The 21438-nt window shown below is 51.0% G+C and overlaps 1 protein-coding gene across 1 annotated transcript in view; it reads left to right on the top strand.

The window, feature by feature from the left end:
• The window catches only part of LOC143425266 (uncharacterized), a 54814-nt gene that overhangs the window by 5491 nt on the left and 27885 nt on the right, over positions 1-21438 (top strand). The window contains exon 2 of the mRNA XM_076897943.1: positions 6351-6416. The gene's annotated coding sequence lies outside the window, so the exon portion shown is untranslated. The remainder of the gene's footprint in view (positions 1-6350; positions 6417-21438) is intronic.

The following is a 21438-nucleotide window of genomic DNA, read 5'->3' as shown; positions in this document are numbered from 1 at the left end:
TACGCAGGATCAAAGGGCGGGTCGTAGTAATTAGAAATTCCCCCTCAATTTATCTTGCCCGCCATCAGAATAGTCTAACACCGCAATATACGAGAAGCGCAATTTACCAGGTCGAGCATAAACGACTCCCACGTTGAATCAAAATTCCAGCCCGAGCCAGCCCGGCGATCAGCAAGGGTGGGTCCCATCAACGGGGTTGAAAATTTCGCGCGGCACTTATTTAAACTGGATACCCCGACTGGATAACGGTAATCCCGTTTCCCTTGCTATTCGCCGGTTCCCATTATCCGACCATCTTTATTCACCCTCGTAGCGCGCGCGGATCGAGTGGCGGGTGGTTGTCGGGGGCAGCGGGGCCACCCGAGGCGGTCCAGGGAATAGGTTGAGGCGAGTTTTATGAACGCGCGCAAATCTCCTCATCAGGCTCCCGCAGGATCGAGGATATCCAGGGGGGAAGCTGGAAATTGTAGAACGGGTTCCTCCGTTGTTCCTCGAACGGGGTGATAGAGGGAAAGGGAGAGGAGACGAGAGGGAGGGACGTGGAATAGGAGGGCCGTCGGCACACAAATGAGGCAGCTTGATTCCAATTATTCAGTAAATTAAATACGGAGAGGGTTGGCCTTTACGGGCGTTCCCGCGAGTTCCAGCGGTTATTGCACGGAGGGGCGGATTTCACGATGGGGTGGCGTAGGGCCTGGCGGTGAGAGACGGGGAGAGAAAGGGTTGAGACCACGCGTTACCATTGTGTCGTGTCGGTAGGGCTCGCGGCGCAGGTCCTCCGTGTTATCTACAGTTAATACCCCCTTTTGGGGGCGGATGATCGCCGCAGTGGTGGCATTTTTGGACGGGGTGAACGTTGGAATAACCGGCACGATCCCTCGGACAGGCGTTCGCTACGTGTAACCGAGGCCGCGAGGGGCTTTAAAGTTAAATTCTACTTGCTGGGGAGAACGGAGAACGAGTTCCCTTTCTTTCATGCAACTTTTAACGAACGTGCATGATTCGGAAAGCGTACTGGGATATAGGTACCAGTACGTACCTCACCGTCGAGCGTCGAACAGCTGGAACCGCTGCGCTCGGTAGCGTCCGTTAAAATGTTTCAGTTTTAATTCCAAGCAATTTAAATATCCACGACGAAACTTTTAAACGAATCCCTCCACTAAGAGTGGGTATCACGCGAACCTCGTGTCTCGCGCGCGAACGAGACTTCGCGAAACCTTTCTCGTTCGTCGTTTAATGTTCTCGTGATCGAGATACCGGCTCGTTAGGCAACGTTTTCTAATGGTCCACATACAGAACGTTGACCGCGGGCTCGATGAAAAATTCACTGTTCGTACACTCCTGCTCGTAATTCATTCTGACTCTTTCCGTTGGAAAAGAACGATGAGAGAAGTTTCTGTTGTAATTAATTAATTACGTCGGGAAGCACTGTAAAGTTGTACTATCGAAGATCGTGCTCGGTAGGTGCGTACTTCGTGCACGCACGTATACGAATGGCTCGATGTGTCCGTGGCGTGTCGAACCGTTTTCTTTTACGCGAACGAGCACCGGTTCGCTGACGTCTCTGTTCGATTATACAGAAGTTTCTTGGATCAACGGTTAGCGGGTTTAATTCGTATTTTCTTTGGGGACTGCGCTCCGTCTTTTACGACCGCGTATTTCTCCTCCCTATCTCACGGTTAGAGGCCAGCCGAGTTTTCCCTCTTCCCTCCCACCAGCTTCGTCTGTTTTCTTCGCTCTTTTTCTCCAGCCTCCGCTCCCGGTTTCTTTTTTTCCCTTTTCGTTCCCTCTCCTCTCCATTTCCCTCCGCTCTATCCCTCCTCACCACCTCCTCCTCGTCTCGTTCTTTTCTTTTTTTGCCTCGCTGCTCCTTTCCGTTCGATGCTCGCTCCACCTTCCTATCCCCGACGCCCTTTTTCGATTCCATCCGAGTTCACGTCGTTTTTATACCCCTCCACCTCCCTGCTGCCTCACGATTCCACGGTCAGGTATCTCGACGCGTTTGGAAGGGGTTGAAAACTGAAGCGAAGCGTTGTCGGAGCGAAAGTTCCTCGCGCTCTGTATCGCGGATAGCGGAGTTAAGACGCGCGAGTATTTTTAAATCGCACGGAAATTCCTGTTCAGAGGGTGCACGAATCGTACACGAGTCGAAGTATCCATTAAAGTGTCCCCTGCGCGACATTGTCTCGATCCGGCGTTTCCTTTTCACGGAAACCACGCGAAGACCGACGCATTCGAGGGAGGCAACGGGAAGCGAGGCGGAGCCGATAGTTGTAAAATATGATCTAGATGCGGAGACAATATCCACGTCCGGAGGGTGTGTTTACCGTCCTAAGTCTCGACGTAATTGTATTCACGTGGCCTCGGGTCCGTTGCGTTCTCCATGAGGGGGACGCGATCATCGGTGTCGTCGAGTCGAAGGGTAGGCGGGATCCTGCGAGGGTGAGAGAAAGAAGTTTATAATCCATAACGCATCCGGGACAGAGAGAGATCTGATTTCTTCTGGGACGAGGAGGAAACAACAATGGCCAATCGAAGTCGTACACCTTGTAATATACGATGAAATTATTCGAAAATTCAGTGTCGATTCATCCCCTTTTTATAACGTTTCGAGTACCATATTTATTCGATTCTTTTTCTTCGCAGAACGAGCAAACCGACTGGCCACGTCTACCGAAACGTTCACCAAGATTCCGTAGCCAGTCGAGCGATAAACACTCAGATTATCTTGGTTCTGGCTGTCCCGTGTCGCTCTTCCACGGATAGAGGCTCTCTGCCAAGAAATGCGTCGCATTCCAACAGAGAGCCAGCCTGTGTGTGACAAGCACGGGCTTGGCGGCCATCGTATATTCGAAAGAATATCCCTCGTACGCTTGTATCGGCTGTTATACGCCCACCGATCGACCTGCGGTTGTAATCGTGACCGCTTCTTGCGTTAAAATACGCGCCGTGCCCTGCAGATAAGAAGAGATTTTGGTGGGCTGCCTTCTGGCTTTTCTTTTTCTCGTATGTCGATGGCCCCGACTCGGGGTTCGTGAGAACGCCTTTACTATCTGAATCTTTTTTCAAATTTCCTCGGTCAGAAATAGTGTCGCGGTTATTCTACAGATTTTTTCTACACTTTTGTTTGCTCTGCTCTCTCTCTCTCGCTCTCTGTTCACCGTTTTATGCACCTCTCGGTTTGCCTGGGGAATTATTACCGCTTGAATCAGTTTGTTCAACGAGTTACTGCGGTCTTTAAGGCCGAGGGTGTTTGACTAGCGACAGAGGAGAAGTTTACAAATATTTGGCTAGCGAAAGAGTGGAGGTGGCATCGAGGAATCCTGGATTAGAGTAGCGTAACGAAATCTTTGTTAATTTCGAATGATTTATGTTGAATTGACCGATCGATATTTCAAAATGCCTCTGTGCTCGCCACGTTTCGTTCCCCCCCTTGAAGAGAACTTCACTTTTTCGTAGCGTCGAGCTGTGTACGGAAACGGGGTTGCGAAATGCAAAGTCCGCTGGCTGGTGGCCGCACACGTAGCGACACCCCCGCCTCGTGTGCTTCCATACTTTTATCACCCGATGGATTTTTCGAATATTCCATCAACGTACGGAAGTCGTATATTACGGGGAGAGAATGTACGCGTTACGAAGGCTCCGAGCGTGCCTCGCATGCTACCGATTACCTTTTTTCTCCGTCCTTTCATCCTGTCCCGGGTAAACGAGCTGCCCTCGGAGAAATCCTTGCCCTTCCCAGTAACTAAGCCCTACCTCCTTCCCGTTCCAGCCTCCCTCTCGAACCGGATTCTTCGTCTCTCCTTTCCCGGTTTCCGTCTACCTGAATTTTAATGTCGAATCGCCCGGCCGCTGCGCAACTTTTTTCCCCTCTCGCCCGCGCTTTCTGCGGCCTTTTTTCAGGACATCGCGTCGCGAGCCAACATGGCGGCGCCTCGTTTCGATCGTCGATTCGCGGAATCCCGTGATCGGGGCGAAAAATTATTCCCTCGCAACCGCCAGGATTAAGCGAAAGCTTTCACGGATGAAGGAGTACCTTCCGTAAGAACCGATCGATCGATTGATTGGCGGTTTCAATTAACTTGACCATCGAAGTTAATGAAACAGTTGGATGTACAATTAAGATCGATTGGTAGACGAGTTTCTGTTACGGAAGTGGTTCCAGGGCGTCCTCGAGGTCACCCTCGAAATTGCTCCATTTAGGTGATATGTCCAGCCTTTTTTATGTCCAATCTACCGTCATCATCGTCATCGAGGAAGGTAAACAAGGGGAACGGGAGGTTTCGATAGTGATCAGATCCGAGATGCTCCCACGTCGGATTCAGAGGGAAGCTTTCTAACCCCGACTAATCCCTCTAGGTAAGGGGTTGCCGCGGAGTGAAAGCAAACTGAAAGGGGGCGATCGATATTGGGTAAAAGACGCCAGGCGCCGTCCTCTGTCTCGGCGGAGTGACATTCGATTTGCGAAGTCACGCGGAAAGACGATTGCCTCCGAGGACTCGCGACAGGAACCGGCATCGAACGGACGCGGTTAGACTTTGTTCGGATACATTTAAGAAGCTATCTGCATTTATTGAATCTGTAAATGTTATGACAAGCTGTTTGCACGCTCGAGCTGTACTATGTGATGTTGATGACTGACGATCATCCAACGATCATCTATTGAAAAAATATAAAAACCTTCCACGTACATATCTATCGGTTGAATTAGTGTTGAGTAGTGGCGAGAATCTTGGAGCTCGTTTCAAACGTCAGCATCCAGCATATTTTTCAAAAATACAACGAACATCTTGTCAGAGAGTTGACGTGAAAGCGTTCCGTCGGCAACGGCCACAGAGGCACACGGATTCGGGTCCCGCCGGGAGAATTGCCCAGTACGCGGGATGCGCTCCGAATATCCCCATCGAAGGTCAAGCGGACAATCGAAATCGGTCCAAATGTCCGTGGAATTTTTTTTCCCTCCCGCGCGCAAGGTCTCCTTCCGTCAATACTCCAATTTTTTTCCCATCCTCGAAGATCGACCGGGACTAACGGAGATCCAAGGCCGTGTCGTAACGATCCCCTTTGACTTTTTCCCTTCCGCGTTTCGGTGGACACCTCGTGGCCCTCGTAGGTCTGCTCAGTTTTCGCCTCGTCGTCACGCTGAGCTGACGCGATTTCGAATCGAGCCACGATGGAATCCACGGATAAGTATTCGCTGTCGATCGCGGTTCTCTCGACGTTTCCCGACGGAACGGTGCAACGCCATTTTACTTTCCTCTTGCGAGTGCAGCGCGCCAGAATGGAGACTCAGTTGGAGGTAAATTGTAATTGCAATTTCATTCTAGATCTGTAAAATCTCGTTTAAGTGCTTGCTTCCCAATTTTGTTTCGATTTCTGGTAAGCAAAAGATATTGATTCGTTAGAAAATAGTTCGACTCTGTTACGTTCGAGCGAGTTTCGAAGTTTACTGGTTTCTTCGGCCATCCAATAATATTTGAAGAAAATTCTGGTTAAGGGGAACTCGGATAACGACTACGTTACTTCAGCCTCATTAGTTTTATGCGAATTTCCTCTTTAAACGGTAAACAGAGCAAAAACAAATGGGGGATCGCAATTCACTGGCGTGCAAGTGCCTGTTCGTCTCAAATTGCCTGTATATCCATTCCAGATAATTTCTCATTAATTTTCACCGCAACTGTTTCTTTTCAACTAACTCACGCTGCATAGACGGGTGGTTAACGCAACTGTTCAATATTTATTGCTCGATCGATAATCTCGTAATAAGATAACACTGCATAAAACGTGATCCGATCAATTTCCTCGATGAAAATCATATTTTCAATCGCACTACAGATTATATAGTAAAACGCTGCTACCGCAAAGGTTGCAGACGATTTATTCCTTGGCTACGTTCGTTCCCATTCGAAGAGTGTTCGTTATTTTCTTTGATTTACCGCACGGATGATGTCCGTTTCCAGTTCAAGGCTCGGGATAGACCTCTCGAAATCATTGCCACGATCGACGCGCAGTTAGACCGCGTTACGTGAACGTCCGCTGATAACATTATGGCGGCGGTCGACTGGACTGTTACCCGGTTACATCGGGGCTGTTCAGCGAAAATGTTACCACAGGTTTGTCGAACCGTGGTTTACGAGGTGTCGTCGCGTAACGCCCGCCAGTTCGTTCGCTAATAAACTCGCTTAACCGAACGCGAATACCATCGCCTTATCGCGGGACATTATGGCCGCGAGTCGCGCGAGCCTAGACCTGGACGCGGTTGCCATTTTCGCGTGGACGCTGCCTTAGATTAACCAGAAATTCTTTCTAAAGACGCCAGTAAGCTAATCGTTAACGTTTGTCCCGCACAGGTTTCCCCATGTGGCGAAGAAGAATCTTCGTTATACGTTCACCACCGTACTTGCAGCCCGTTAAAGGTGAGTGCGTGTAACAATGGTACAATTGCAACGGAACCAGTCGAATCGCGTGGTCCCCGATAAATCTACTTTCTACGAAGGCGATGCGGTTGAATGGATCGAGAAATTCTTGATCTCCTCTATCTTTAGCCGTCTGCAACTCTGTTCCCGTTGCGCGCTCCGCGTCGCTCATTAAACGCAAATTTGTCGACGTCGTCCGTCGTAAATCTGTTTCGACGTAAACGCACTGGTTGGCCGACCCGTGCATTACGTCGTCCGGCATGATTAATACGTGTATCGTAAAATTCTAGCCGCGTGCTCGCGCGACGACAGCGGCTGCCTCCATCTTGCCCTCTTCCGACGGTCTAGAAACCTCTGAAGGGCGAATAGCCGTCCAAGGAATTGATACGATCAAGTGTAGTTCGGGAAACGGTTTCCTCTATACGAAGGATAGATCGAGCCTACGCTCGGAAGTCGGTTCGAAGGTATTAAACACGAGGGTTATATTCTGACGCGTTGGTTAACTAGATCTCGTATGGTAAAACTTCTCGAAAGTATCGTATCGCGTGCAATTTGTTGGAAAGCACGTCCGGCGAAAGCCGCCGGAACGCAATTCGAGACCGCGATGTAATTACAGTAATTTTAAATGCCTAGCAGTTTCAGTAATACCTACATGCTAAGAGACCAATTTAAATCGAAAGATTATCTTTTTCTTCCTTGTGAACAAATTTTAGACAATATCTGGCGTCGTGTTTAATTCTTAAAATTGTTATTTTTTGTTTTTTTAATAAAAGAGTAACATAACGCTAGCAGTTCGTTTTGAGCATTGACGTCGACGCGAGAGAAGATTTGTCTCCCCCAGTGCCGAAGGCGTGGAACAAACAGGTCTGCGAAATCGAACACATGTGCCTACCCGTAAATTTGCAGGGACACACCTTCAAGAGTTTAGGGGTCCAAATAAGGGCTGCTAGAATACGGTATTAGCCAGTGCGTTGTGTTCTTCGCCGGCGTCAGGTTGTGCCGCGGCTTTCGGGATTTCGCGAGCTTCCCTCTTCTTCGTGTAAATGCAAAGTTGGTTTCCCCCTCTGTGACGGTGCTGTGGAACGATCGCGGTTCGTCTGACGCGACTAGAAGAAACGCAGCTATGTTTCGCGATGGAAAAACTGGTGGCAAAGGTAAACAGCGTTACATTGGACCCTTTTTTCTATCAGAAGACGGTCTCGATTTTCTCAAGACTAGGTTTAAATAGAAGCCACGTGTACCACGTAAAGTCTGCCGCAATACTGCAGAGCTCGAACGGAATGGCGGACAAAAGAGGCAACGGCGTTCTTCGTACAAATATTTGTTTACCCTAAAGTGATCGCGCGTTCTGAACGGAGATCGTAATATCGTCGAGGTAGTTGGAAAGTGTCGCGATAAGCTGGCGCGGTTTATTTATAGCCAGTCGTATCTTCTTCCCTCCTCGATGGCGGATTCATTAAATTAATCCGAGGCCCTTCTGCGGTGTGACGCATCGCGTCGTATCGCCGCCTCCTCGCAAAATCCCCCGCGGATCCCTCGCAAGGAAATTGTTTTCTCGCGAACGTGCCGGGGACGAAGAGAAAAAGAAAAACCCCCGAACGCAATCTCCGAAGTCAGGCTCCAGGTTCGCGGAATCCAGCGGATCGACGATTGCGAAACTACTGATTCGTTGCATATGCGCCGCATCGTAAAACCGGCCGGGGAAAAAATCCGCTGGCTGTTGCCTCTCGATATTTACGAGCGAGCGTGCGCGCGATTGTATAAAATCTCCGTTCCGCGCACGCTGCAAATTACATTTTTCATCCTCTCGCCGACGGAGTGCCGTGTATTGTCTGGCTTTCGTGAAATTGCGACTGGCCTCCCTTTCTTCGTCGTTCCATCCTGTTTCTCGAACGTCTCAGTGACCGTGCAGATAGAAGCGAAGATATTGGAAGCTTCTACAGACTTCTGACTCGCAAGATCGACGACGATCATCGTGATCGCGATGCCTCGCGCCACGTAGACGTTGGAACCGTGTCCATCGCGATTACCGGCGCTTGGCGTCTCAGCATCGCGTCGACCGCCACTACGGTCACGCGCGGTCCCACGGCAGAGCTATCATAAAGCCATTAACTTTATTATACCGAGGCATTAACTTAAATATTACGACTCACGTGTCGCGGAGTTTCGGGCCCGCTGATTTATCGCCGTCGGGGATCCTCTGACGTAACGGAACGGCGGCAGCGCGTGTTCACCTGGTGCGGGACGTTTCTTGCTCGAGAGGAAGCCTGATAGATCGAACGGGGACCAGCCAGTCAAGGATACGAGCTTTTGCGCAACGCTCGAGTGGCGTGGCCGTTTTTTCGTTAACGTCGAACCGCGTGCCTTTCGAGCTGTTGCTCGCTTTAAACGAGTCGTTTTTATCGGGCGACGTTACGGGTGGAAATTAATCGGAGGATTTATTTTACTTAACGTTTATGGCGTTCGAACGCATCGCGGTTGGTCGATCGGTCGGCTGTATCACTTGAATTAAGTGGTTCGATCCGAAAACGTTCTAATCTCCAATTCTAATAGACGGGATCGTTTCTCTCGCGCGTCGAAAAGAGAACGCGTACGTTGTAGAAATCCCATCTCTCGTCGCACTGGATCTCCATATCGGCCTCGATTCGAACAGCTCTCCGTTTTACGATACGCCCCGCGTTCGTTTCATTTTGCTGTCGAGGAAACGGTGCAAAGTGGCGCGGCTACGTTTCGCAAAAACCGTACGGGCGATATATCAAAGGCACGGAGAAGACGGCGCGGAATGGACAACGCCGGACAGAGGGAGCGTTGCAGCCGTGGAATCGGGACGAAGGTCGAGGGATAGAGAGGGACGGCTGGCAGAAAGGGTTTGGGCTCCGGCGCAGCGAGATTTTATATGAGTTTCGGGATTTGAAATGAGGATTTACGGGCGGGCCGCGAAGCTAGTGGAAAACATTGTTTCGAATAAGACGTCTCTGGCCTGCGCCGCGTCTATTCACCTTGGGAGCAGCTTGCGTGCCCGTTCGAGCGGCTAGGTGGGGGTCTCTGGTAGGAATGGAGAACGCGATGGGGAGCCGTTGGGACGAGACGACGGCCCGCAGAATGGAAAACGCGCGTTAACGAAGTATAATGAAACGTTGCCAACGTCCTACGAGTAGGAAACGAGTGCGTTGCCGGGAATTGAGACAGTCGATGGTACCACAGGCGTGTGGAGAACGTGAATTATATAGAAAACGGGACGAAGCTGTTGCTTAACCGAAAGAAGTGTAAATGGAGGAACCAGAGGATCGGATGGAAAGAGATAGACTAGGTTATTCGAGGCGTTCGCCACGAGCAGAGGAGAATACTGTTCGAAGTAAGAATCTGGAGGGGGGTTCGACACGAAGGAGAGGAAAAAATGAGTGTTACAGGGTAGATAGAGAGACCCAAGGGAAGAATCTGTCGGTGGAAGAAAGAAGAAACGAAGGAACGAAAGCTGAAGGGCGAAGGAGGCTGAGAGAGAGTAGACTTCTCGGTAGGAGGTTTTATACTTCGATCCACGGTCGTGTGAGCCTATGAGTATGTAAATGGGGAATATTACTTGTGTGAGTGAACCTTGCTGAAGTTCAGACATGGACTAATACGAACGATCGAGAAAAGAGAGAAAGAGAGAGAGAGAGAAAGAAAGATCGGCCGATTTGCACGCGCATGCGCCTTAACATCTTTATGAACTCGTTATTATAGCAAGCAACGGATAATCAAAGAGCGGTCCCTACGAGCAGTCGCTGTTCGTTATTAACAACCTCTTCTCGTTTCTTCAGCATCCACCTCGCCTCTCTCCACTTCCCATTACTCCTCTCTAGCCATCTTTTTTCGCGCTGCTTAACTCGATGGTATACACGACCCACGAATCTTCAACTTTATTCCCATATCTGGTTTGGAATTTGCAAATACTTGTCGAAAAGTTATTCAGTCGTTCAACCACCCTTCGATCCGTGATTTATGAACGAACCTCGTTAATATTGGAAGCACGTTGTCGGCAGCATTGCACGTTCAAGGACCAGGCTCTAGCTTACCGCATTCGAGTAACTTGCAAACTCCCGTCCAGCGTTTAGACGGCAACAAGATGGCGGCCGCGCGTTAAGGGAGTCCTTAATGAGGAAAGTTTTCATTACGCGGCCCGTTTCAAATTAAAGCGGTCTACCTTGTTCCACCGTAGTTTCTCGGCTCCGTTCACCCTCGCGCTCCCCACGCTTCGCAACCTTTCGCTTCTCACCCCCTCGCTCGTCCAGCCCTGTACCCTGTGCGGCTACGTAGTCGTCGTTCGATGCTCTGGCCAGCGACGTTCAAGAATTCCATTTCGAAGCAAAAAATACGCAGTTTGTGGCATATTCCATGTGCCACGCAGGTGTATTTGCGCGATACGATGGGGTGTCGTTGCTACATTCGCGTTGACGCCCCCTTTCACTGCATCGTCCATGCATTTTACACGCATACCTCGGTTCTCATCAGCCACAACCAGCTCTGAGTACGTACGAGCTTATTAAGGAACCTTTCGAACATTCTGTAAACTAAAATTATTCGAAATTATTCGAAGAGCTAGGAGATTGCGAAAGAATGCATTTGTTTCGAGAGACTCCTCGACCTGACTGCTCGGTTGACCATTCTCGCGCATCTAAACTTAAAAAGTATCAAACAAACCGAGCCACTGTTATTTATTAGTCTATCGCTACTCGTCAACCCACTTTCGATCTAATTTTATCGCGGTATTCACAGCGTGGTATCCACGAGTCGATGGCGAGAACGGTATTCATTCATCGAGTGGAGGCTTAGGAAGGTACAGTTAAAGGGTGCTAAAAAAAGATCAGTTGCGTTTAAACAACAGGATTTTCGTGGAACGGTAGAACTTCCAGCCGGGCAGACGCATTTTAAAGTCAACTCGAAGGCTTTCCCGTGGAAACGCTTACGAAACGAATACCCTCTGGCGTTGCTGATGGCGAGCGCAGGGGATAAGGGTGGTAGTAGGGGTTGCTGGTCACTATTGATCCACCGTAGAGCCGCTCGAGGGGTGGAGCCGCGCCAGTCGCAGGGTTGTTTCAGCCCCTGTCGAGAAACCAGCCAGAGGATTGGTCGAGCCAGGGGAAAGATGGCCGCCTGTACGCGTACCGGAAACGTGACCGCCTTGCCACGAGCTCGTTCCACCGCTTTTCTCAGGCTTTTCTTCGTTCTTCCTCCTTGTTCGCGCAAGAAGCGTGCCCTTAGGCTGGCAGAGCTGGTCGAGCGAGCAAACCCTTGCTCGCCCGCTTCCCCCCTTTCGGGTTTTTGCGAAATTTATTACGGCGATATATTCGCATCCATTAGATAGCTCGGTTCCTTCGCCTGCATCCCGCTCACCCTCGCCGCTCGTTCCTTTTCTACCTTCTCCTCTTTTTTTTTTTCTCCTCCTGCCCGCGCCTTCCTCTGTCTCGACCTGTGTAATCAATTGCCCTCTCACGAATTCGTGGCTTATGGTTTTTCTACCGGCTACGTGCATCTCGAGCGTTCTCCTCGAGGTGGGTGGCGCGTTAACTTGATATACTTGGCACGAGGAGAGACTGCTTTTGGTTCTCGACACAATTTATTCTCTTCAAAAGAGTTCCGCGAGAGGAGACGAATTCCTTCGATTCGATATCTTTTCGAAATTTTCCTCGATTCCCAAAAGACGCTTCTCACCCGTGAGACCTCGCGTCTTCGTCTGTCCTGAACCCGTCGCGGCGTCGAGCGAAGGCCCAGTCGCCGTTAACGAGCGGCCAATCCGATCCAGCGAATCGTCCGCATAATTCCTGACGGTTAAGCGTGTCCGCGGCACGGCAGGCACGCCGTGCAATCGGAACTAATGGCAAAAGCATTAGCGATGAATTGTCAGAGATATACACAGACGATATAACGTTGAGAGACCATAAACTGGTCGTAGAGTCTCCTCGTTGCGTCCTTACGTGTGCACTTGCACGGACGAGGGCTCGGCTGCGCCGGTGTGCTCGTGCATGTCGAATATTCCCGGACACCTGTGCACGCGTCTCACTCTTTACAAATTGTCACGGAATGCGTCGTCGTGAAGGTGTTTAACGTCTTCCCGCGTATAATGCCTGCTTATAATGCGCCGCGCGATGCCTCCTTTTCGGGTAATTGACCATGGCGCTCAAACTGCTCTGTGAAAACTGATGTGAAAAGTGATTATATCCTTTCTTCTCTGGTAGATAACGAATTCTAACAGATAGCAAAGTGCGTTTCGAGTTTAAAAGAAAAGTCAGAGTGGAGTAGAATTTCCCAATCTTTTCTGATTTCCTTGTATAAACGCGATGGATTGGAGGCGAACGACTGGGACGATTAAAAGGAGGAATATTTAATTCGCTTTAATTATTCGATGGAATCCAGCCGCCTTGTTTGTCGGCGCAGCAATAAAAGGGTGAAGGGGTCGAGGATCCTGGAGGTTGCTCAGACAGAAGGAAGGAGAGACTCGGAGGTTGAGATGCTTTGGCCTTTGGGTGCCGCGGTCGATACTGCGTCTCCGCGAGGGAAGCAGTGTTGCCAACTGGCTTGCCTGGAATTTCCACTTTCTTAGCAGGCTACCTTAGCCAGCCTGTCGAGCCACTACCCTTATCCTCGAGGTCTGTCGAACAATTCCAGATCTCAAAAGAAAAATATTATAATTCAATGTTTTTGCAAATTCCTTTCATAAAATTCCACTATGCTTCTTTTTAATGTATCGAACGTTACTTCACCCTGCTTAGCAATACCTGCAACGTCCTCAATTTGCAACGAACCAGGAAAACTGTTTTGTCGCAATAAATTGCGAGTCACCAAAGAAACCATCGGTACCATTGAGTTGAAAAATAGCTGAACGTCGAATAAATCATTGAAGGACGCGGTGCGATCGTTGCTTAGGCATTAGATTTTCGTACGGTGAGTTTTATGGAAGCGTCGATCCTACGGCGTCTCGAGTGGCGCGTTCGTTCGAGGTCGGTCGCAGAAAAACCCGGCTCGTAACGAATCCAAGGCGAAACATCGTTTCGGCGAAGGTAAACAGTCGTAAGGGTTGAGCTTTTCCCTGTGATGTTTTTTGCATAACCTCGGGACGGAAAGTGAAAAGGCATTAGCGGGGCCTTTACGAGGTCATCGTAGCCTTGTTCGCGTTCGAACGGTCTGTTTCGACTGCGGCTCGGAAATATGCGCGTTACGGCTTTCCAAAACGTCCCTGTCGACGTCTAATGAATTCAGGGTGCGAACAACTCTGCAAAGAGAATGGCGAAGCGATTCTGTTCTTCGGTTTTGTTTCGATAACTATTCGAAGGGTTACATAAAGAGCTGCTTAAACGCTAGCAGAGTTTACAATAGAGAGGAATGCGGTCGATAACGTATGGGAAGTACGTAGAATGTACAGAAAGCGAACGGATAGGGTTTGAGGGGTGGTTATGTATTTCCTAAACATTTGGAATATCAGGAAACGGGAGGATCTTGCTGTGAAAGCACGTGCTGTAGCTCGTTCACTCTCAATTTCAATGTGTTTTTATTGCGCCTCTTAAATTCGCATTTATGAGCTCTTATGTTCACCCTGCCCCTCTGGTCTTCAACGGCGTGGCACGAGTGGACTCGGTCGCGAACGTTGTCTAGTGTTTCCACGTGTATCGAATCGGTCCGCATCTACTTAAATTGATAATTGGAACAAATGATCGAAATCGTTAAGGCGAATGACTTCGCGAGTCAGAGGCGATACTCGACACTTTTTTTCGTCCACCTTGATCTCCTTCGTGCGTCGTCTTGGTCGTTTCTCATTTCGTAATTTCCCTCGCTCGCCTGTACGGTTTCTCAAGAGGAACGTCGATTCTGAGAGTCTGAAAATCTCCGTTTATTTGATACGTATTTACAAAGTAGTAAAGTAGGAGAATTTGTGAATAAAGTTAGATCTCCGCGTTTTTATTCCCGCGTACATGCTAAGTATCCGCGTCATCTGTCAGTTCGCGTTTCCTAGGAATCTATAATTATATAGAAGCGTTTAACGAAGATGGTCGTCCTTGTACGCCCAATGGAGTGGTCGTGGGTTTCCCGTGGAACATCGCCCGCGAGCACACCGAGCAGGTACACCGTGGTTTTATGCTTTCGTTTCTAAGGTTGTAAATTTATTGGGTCCCCCGAACATTGTATCCGAACGGTCGCTGTGACGAACGATGATCAACGATAAATTGTGGCTTTACAAACCTGTTGAATGGCATTATTCAAACGCGGTGGCCGTCTATTTAAATTGGTAAGCGTTCGCAGCTTGTACCGCTATAAAATAATAAACATAAAACAGAGAGCGGAACGACGCGAAACCCGCTATTCTACTTCTCACGCATAATTAAGCGGTTCGTTTTCCATCATCTTTATCCGACTGTCGCTAACAGGGAACGCTGAAAATTTCTTCCTCCTAAGAGCACCAGCGAGGCCTCGTCGTTAATTAATAATTTCGTTGAATAGAATCGTTGTTAGGGAACGGTGCTGGCGATCAGAGATAAACGAGCAGCCATCACGTGACTCGAATAAGCAGGGAACCTATTAAGATATCGTGGGCCGGACCTGAAGCCTCGAGACGACCAGAGCGAACCAATCGGTGAGATTTACATTAAAATCGCGGCCCGTCTCGGCGATTCTTTCGAAATTCCTCATCACGGTGGGCCGCGTTTCCCTTTTCTAGCGTGTTAATTAAAGCATCCGACGTTGCACGCCGACTCCGCGATGGGCAATGAATATATTTGACGTTTTTATCGCTCAGACGATGGGCCTAGTACAGAAAAAAACGAACACGAGAAACAGAGTCGTCGAAATTTTTCAAAAATTCTCTATTTTTAACATAAAACAAGAGGAAGAGACGCGTCGCCGGGACTGATCGCGCGGATACATAATTATCAGAAATCCAGCGACCAAAATGGCGCTGTCGAGGCGAGAATTAAGCAACCGAGCCTCGAACGAACGGCTGTCCCGCTCAGGCTCGAGAGAGCACACGTATGCGCGATAAACGCTAGCATTCCGTGCGCTTTACAGAGCGTTTACGCCCGCGAACGGCCTCGGATATTTTTACGAGCGACGCGGAGGGAAGGTGGAACGGGTGGCGCGCGGTTGCAGCCCGATTCGCCACGATACCGATGATGATTACGATGCCCGCGACGATGAGGATGATGATAGAGGTAATGAGCGGCCGGTGGTAGCCGGTACCGCCGCGAGAAAGCAGTTCCGGCCCCCCTGAAAGGGGGAGGGCAGCTAAACGTTTCCGAGAGACAAGCGAGTTCAATCAATGGCGCGCCTTTGTTTCGTATTTGCGGCCGCGGTTGCCCAGGGACCGCGGGTAATGGCCAACGAAATAAAACCGACTAAATAGTGACTCAATCAGCCAGCGTTCTGCTCCGCGACTCGCGCACCGTCCGCTGGTTTCCCCGGTTTCTTGCAATCAACTTTTGCCTCGATCCTCGCCGTCTTTCCTCCTCGCGATCGTGGAGGTCGACGGGACCGTTCTGGTTTTCCTAGGAAACGCTGACGAGCGTGCTAACGCGCCAGCGTAATGGCGCGTGTCCGATTCGTAGTGGCTTTATCTACTGCGACCGCCTAAGCGCAGCGCCACGCGTTGCGTCAGACGTTTGGTCCCCTTACGTTGTTACGAAGATCGCTTCGAAAGACAAAGGGAATCGAGGACGAAGAGTCATCTGCGCCGTCAGGGCAAGGAAGGGCTTGAGGAGGGCACCGCGGAAGGGATAAAATGGGGGGGCTCTGGGTGGGGCTGGTAAAGGGGTTAGAGATGATCTGTCATCGACGCTCGCCGGCATTTTACAAAGTATAAGGGCAGAGCACGCTGGCCGCAGGTGCTACACAGAAGGCAGTCCGCAGGTAGATACGGTGGCCGCCTGATTGGCCTGCTTCGACCGGGATCCATCCTATGGTTTCGCGACGGCAGCGTGTACGAGGCGAAGGAGAGGCGGTCGTTGTTACGTGTCGCTCGCAACGAGTCTCGGTGCTCCGTTGCTTGCCCGCGAGACGCGGCCGGACGCGATCGGAGAAAGCGAGAGAAAGGAAGATAGAGAGGGTTCCCGGTGTACAGTTGGAGCACAGTAGTAAATCCCGTTGGCCGTGGCTGCGGACCTGCCAAGCTTTGCCACCGAGCTAACTCGCTCGTCTCACCGTTCCCGTGTATATTTCCGTTCCGTTACGTTCGCCAATGCGTGTACAGAAGCCGTGCACCAGCCTCTCCTCGCCGCTTCGCTGCTCGCTGCCAGGCAGTCGAAATCATCGCTGACGCGATGCATCGCCGCGAACGTCAGGCTCGCGCGTACGCGGCGCCGTCCGCCGCGATAACCGCTCGCTCGTGGTCGACGCTCGCCCTTATCGGAGATCGCCAGCCGCGTGCTTGAAACCCCGCGAGCACGGCTCTCCGGTTGTGAGGACGTGTTCGATTAATCTGTAAGATCGAGCATCGCGAACCGTGGACCGTGTTTCACGGATGTAGATCGTGCCGTCGTGTCGAGTTACCAGACTGCGTTACCCGTGGGTTGTCGTGCGCAAAAAGTTAAATACGAGTGTCCGGGGATCGAGAGGGATTGGATCGTGCGAGAGGCAGCGACGCGATTCGTGGCTGGTTCTTCTGCTTTGGAACGCGAGAGGCTTAAACAGAGAGCAAGAGAGAGAGAGAGAGAGGGAGAGAAACGTTCGCGGGCGGACAAAGCCGTGAAACGATCGGCAATGTCCGATGTGTTTGGCCGGTGGCCACGTTGCAAACCGCCTGAGCGTGCATTGGATGTTTCAGCAGCTGGAAAACGGGACGGCATGGACTAGCCGTTCGGGCCCCGGAAACCCTTCGAAGGGAAAAGGGCAGCGGCACCCCCTCCCTCGGCCCTGCTACCGTCGCGACGCTCGACGACGCTGCACCGTCGTTGCACCGCAACCACCTCTTCGTCCTTGTCATTTCAGCCGGAAGGTGAGTCAATTTCCGATTCTCTTTTACGACGCTTCCTCCCGATCGCTCCGCCAGATTATGCCCCACTCCCCGCGCGATTCCTTTTCCCTCGCCATTTCTGGAGATACCAGAAAGCGTGCGTTACGCGTACGGTTTACGACAGAAATTACGCGAGTACACGCATCATCGCTTTCTCCGTAAGTGGAGGGTTACCGATTCCACGGTTCTCGAAACCGCGAACTGAATCTCTCCGAGGAAATAAAGCCGCTGAGAAACGACTTCAGGGATCGCGTTTGGATCGTACAATTATCTAAACAGGCTACCTCGAAGCTTCCTGATCATATATGAAAACGCAAACCGAATGTTTTCCAGCGGTGAACGTTCGTATTCGGAAGGAGAGAACGGTCCGTTTTCCCCGCGTCAGCTTCGCGCAAGAAGAAGGCGAGGTCCCGTGTCACGTTTCCAGAAGGCGTAATCCAGAGATTAACGGTCGGACACGTCCCCGTGTCACGTTGTCCACCTTCTGGTCCACCCGTTCGGGGGACGAGGTTTAATGCTCACCAACGGGGCTTTGTTTTATCATCGGCTATCACAGGGCCATATTTCAACGGGACCAGCCGTATGATCTTCATTAGGGGGCCGGAATTCCCGCCACGAAGAGGCAATTTCATTAAACGCGGCCGAAAGAAAACCGTGTGCGTGTAGGAACTATCAACGCGTGCAGTTCGTTTCGGTCCCTCTGCTTTTACGATCGACGGATGGTGCGCGCATGTTCAGCATTATTTTGCTCCTTTCCACGCGCGCACCATCCCCGTTCCACGTGCACGGCCCCCGCAAACGGAACGTGGGACGGATGGTTCGTCTATCTGTCGTGGGTCAGGCGTGTCTGCACTTACCGGCTCTCGTAGCCGGCGTTCGTTACATTTCTGGACGAACGACTGTTCCTCGTTTCTTCGATTATCGATCTAGAATCCAAAATTCCAGCAAACCAGTGCTCGCGATTCGTGGACCGCAATTGTTGGCGAACCCAATAACGAACCGTGCGTCGATTGGATCCAACCGGTCCTCGGTGTGGGGATAAAGACGCGAGGCGGCGACGTTGCAACCGGGTAGACTAAATAAAATAGAAAATTTATGGAAAACGAGGGAAGAGAATGGCGGACGTTGCAGGTTGCCGGAGAATGGCAGAAGCGAGATGGCGAATCGGAGGATGGGGACCGGCCTGTAAAGCGGCTAGCGCTCCCTCGACCGACCAGAGGAGCTCCCCGATGAATTTGAATAAAAATGGGACGCGGGACTAGGTGGAATAGCCCTGAGGCAGGGGGAGACGAGGGGTTGGAGGTTGGAAGAGGACGCGGAGCATGTTCCAGGGGTGGTCGAATGGGTAGGCGGTTATGGCGCGTTGTGTTTCTGTTCGCACGAGAAAAATGGATACTCCGATGTCCGTACGCGGATCGTCGCCATATATGATGACTAACATGTTTTCACAACGTTGGGTTCGCGTTGTCGCTGCGGAACAGCCGGTTTCATAGATGAACCGCCTTTATTCTTTCGCTGTTTACTTTTCATCCAGTCAGATGCGAAAAAGGTGGCAGACATTTGCCGCAGTGTCCACCGTAAACTCTGCAAGTAGACATCAATTTCCGCGGAGTTTGATAACCCGTTACTCCTCGGATCCAATCGAATCGAACATCCGTCACCGCGCGGAACGCTGGCGCGCGTCACGAAATCTCATCGATCGCTATAAACTAACCCGTGACGCGGTTTCGATTTCACCCATCGTTCGCGATCACGGGGGACGTGTTTGAAAGATGGAAACGGTTTTGCTCCGCGAGAGAGCTCGAGAAGCATGGCCGCCGTCGGACGATGGCGCTTTCGATCCGTTCGCTCCTCTCTCGGCTCTACCTCCTTCGGCTATTCCTTTCACCCGGCATCCCCACTTCGAGGAATCATGATTTGGTGCGAACCTACGAGCGTGCACCAGGGAATCCAGAACCCAGCCCAAGCCCAGCCTAACCTGATCGAAGCCTCCACTGCCGCGTATATATAGATATAGCTGGAACGAGCGCGAATCTTTCCTCGTCCACGGAACCACGCTTTGTGGGACTTACGAAAGTCGCGAGGAAGTAGAATTATTAAAAAAAACTGAGCAATCTTTCGGCTAGATCGAAGAGCTGGAATTATTCGGTGGCGATAGACAGAGAAATAGGAATATTCAAGGGCCAGCGTTCGTGGAAGGCGATACCAACGCGGAGAGATGGTGGAAACGTCCGTGGCGAAGGGAGCGCACGCAACACATGTGGCGCGTAGCCGAGAGAACAACAACGACGGTGTTACCGGGTTGCCCACGCACACTGCAACCCGAGCCAGCCATTTTGAATTCCAGCAGGCTTTCTGCAGGCGGCCCGCTCGGAAAGGGTGGGAGCCTGCGGATACGGTGTCCTCGTCTTATTTTTCAGATGTCAAAGGACCGAGGCCACGAGGCAATATTGTTGATACTTGATGTTGTAGCCATGTTCGAGGGCTCGGCTGGTGCGCGCACGTCTTGGCGGGAGATCCTCCTCTTTTTCTTCTCTCCTCTCTTTTCGAAGCCGGCACGCTAGTCTTTCGACCGCGTCCAACAGTTATCCCCTACGGCTACCTCGTTTCGAAACATTGTACCGTCCCGTAATTTTTGAGTTGCGCGAGCATCAGAGGCGTCTAATATTGTCGCTGGTTCGAAGCTAATGCTGTTTAATAGCGAAGTCGCATCGTCTTCCGTGTTTCTAAATAGGTATCGCGACGGTGGTACAGAGAGAAGCGCGAGCGCGAAGACACGTTTAAATCGGCTTGCATATAGAGGATGCTTGCAGATCGTTTCCCGTTAGCCTCGATAATCTACCGGTGGACAAGCAGCACGGACGCGGGAAGGAGAGGGCATTGAACGAGTTGGTACGTCCAGGGCGTCGTGTCGTCAGCGGTGTTGGATGTCTTCCGTTTAATGGCTGCTGCGATTTGGAGGAGATAGAGCGCGTCGAGCGCGAGAGCTTTCCGCTGGCGCTCGTCCACTTAATCAACCGTACGAGCCGCAATATTCATAACTTACCGGGTATAATGTCGTAAAGCTTATCCCGTGTCCGTGTTTTTACGGAACGGCCTCGAATTTATTCGAATTCCCGTGCTACACCGGCCACCATTTTCTACACGACCTGCCCCGTGTATTCCGCCAGCAAGTCTTTATCACGCTGGCCCCCTTGCATTTTCGACAGGGAGAGATCCGTTCTCCCTCCTCTCCTCTTTTTTTCTACTTCTTGCCTCCTATTTTCGTTCCTATCCTAACTGCCACGGTTTCGTGTCCGTACGATAAGTCGCGGAATTTATTTTCCTCGCTGCGGATCCTTTTCGTTTATTTACGCGTCTCACTTGTTCGACGAGCGATCTTATCTCCCTCGCGGTTCTTCGTTCGAAAGAAATCTTCGAAAATCGATCCAATAGATCGCCTAGTCTAATAGACGATCCTGTAGTCCCGTGTTCGGTGCCCGTCCCTTTCTTTTTTTTTGCGATGCGACCTCGCTTCAAGGAGCTCCCCCATTTCTGAATCGTTATCCTTGGTTTCGGTATTCGAGCGTCCTTGGAGTATTCCTGGTAAATGAATCACTGTTCGAGGCATATTCGCGGTGAAACACGAACCGGAAGACCCTTTCTACCACCTATCTACGGACGCGTTTCTCTTTCGTAGTGCAGGGGGAATTCTCAAAGAGATACGATCGCGCTGAAGTTTATCCACGGGTCTACGTTTCGGGGTTTGCGTTTCGAAACGCGAGGGCGGCGCGAGGACCACGATGGAGCCTCCGGTTCCGAGCGAAATCGCGCGGCAGTCGCGCGGGGCCGCGTGTGTTTTCGTGCGGCGGCTCGATTATTTACTCAACGAGAATAGACTTCTATATCAACTTCCTATGTTTGGGGATCGCGTGCGCGCGCATAAAACCGGCGGATCGGCCGGCCGATTTGTAAACGCTGAAGTTTACGAGCGACGACAAGTTTACGCGAATCGCCCGTTACCCGCGTACCCACCTTCTCGATTTATTCCCGCCGCGCGATGGAACG

Source organism: Xylocopa sonorina, chromosome 7 (genome assembly GCF_050948175.1).
Source record: "Xylocopa sonorina isolate GNS202 chromosome 7, iyXylSono1_principal, whole genome shotgun sequence".
NCBI classification, from domain to species: Eukaryota; Metazoa; Arthropoda; class Insecta; order Hymenoptera; family Apidae; genus Xylocopa; species Xylocopa sonorina.
This window is presented reverse-complemented; position numbering and strand designations above follow the sequence as displayed.